We start from the raw sequence: 1,671 nt of genomic DNA, 5'->3' as shown, positions 1-1,671 counted from the left end.
GGTCAGGGGCAGAGCCCCGTTGGGGGTCCCAGGGGGGCGAAGCCCGCCTGAAACTCTTGCACTTTAGGCTATTCAGAAGGCTTATTGTATCAGTTTTTAGGGGCATTTCTGTAATAATCACAGCAGTCACTTAACTTCTCTGCAGGAGTTTAGCGTAACAGTATTTCAGGTCAAACCGTCAAAGGCAAATAAAAACAAACTTTAACGTTAATGACTTCAACAGTACTTATAACTTTTGTCCGGTTTGCCATCCGAAGTTGAATCGCTATCGATGGTATTTTCGATGCACTCGGAACCTTCTAAAAACGTACGGAACTAACGGTTAGCTCCGTACGTTTTTAGAAGGTTCCGTTTATCACGGAATTGCTGTTGTTTCAGAAATCTCACGGACTTATGCTTACAAACATTCCTAACTTGTGTTTCTTCTTCTTTCTTTCTTACTCCTGTCAAATTTTCAAAGCGAATCATCTCCGTCGTTCCTGGACCGAATGACCTGAAATTTTGCACAATGCATATGGTAGAGTGGACCAATACCTAAAAGTTTGGTACAGGCGTGCATGGAGTATTTATTTAAAGAACCCAATTTTCATTTTTGGCGTATATCACTTCAAAATGACCCATTTCGGGGTTTTACGGGAGGTGTTTTGGCCATTCTCGACGTTTAGTGCGTTCCATATATGGCAAACAAAGCAATAACTCCCGCCCTGGGCGACAGGTGACAGGTGTCAGTCTGCTAATTAATTGAATTGTGCCGCCAGCCAATCAGCGAAGAGAAAGGAACACTTCGTCGGCAATGACGCAACATTTGATTGTCATGTTTATATGTAGACGGAACCATTCATATTTGAGAGGATTTTGTAATTTATGTTACTCCATAAAAGGTTACTGCAAAGAAAATAGGAATATAATATGTGACCATTATTTTGAAAACAGCAATTACAAATATACACAAAATATATATACGGAAAGAAACTTTTAGGTTTGAGATTTTTATGCAGACCTTCTTGAAGATTCCACCCCGGACTCGTCCATTTTTAATTTTACATTTACGTCGCAGACTCCCGCAGCAACTGCATTTAGTCTGCAGTTTTCTGCGCATTTTACGTCAGCTTCTACCCAGTTTCGGTTGTCATCGGTAGCAGAACATCTTTAGGTGAGAAATGGCTAGCCTTACATTGTTCACTCCGTTGTTAATGTACATTGAAAGGTGTTTTCGTTTGTGAAATTCGTCAAAACAACGTTATATGAGAACTGTGGAACGCTGGTACCGCAGGCAAGTGCTGACAAGCCACTGCCGTCGTTGTGTATCTCCGTTTGTTGTCAAAAACATGCATGAACTGATAACGTTAGTAGGCGAAATCAGTTTTCCTTGGGAAAGGGCAAAAGATACTTCCACACGAGATGTCATGGTGTTTTCTGCATCATTTCTGTTTTTTGACGGTAACTAGCTATCTTTATTTTGATCGTGACGACGTCCACATACTAGTATTTTTCTGTGGGGAGGGGGGGGGGGGTCAAATATATTATGCTGCTTATTGTGTAACAGTGGGGTTTAAGCGCTGCCAAACTGACCACGTCAGTTGCTCTAGAGCTTTTGGTGTTCGATTTGTAATCCGCCGACCCGGGGTCGATCCCCGTTATCGGCATGTTTGTTTCTTTCTGTTTTTTAAT

The sequence above is a fragment of the Branchiostoma floridae genome, chromosome 3 (assembly GCF_000003815.2).
Source record: "Branchiostoma floridae strain S238N-H82 chromosome 3, Bfl_VNyyK, whole genome shotgun sequence".
Classification (NCBI taxonomy): Eukaryota; Metazoa; Chordata; class Leptocardii; order Amphioxiformes; family Branchiostomatidae; genus Branchiostoma; species Branchiostoma floridae.
Note: the sequence above shows the minus strand (reverse complement) of the source record.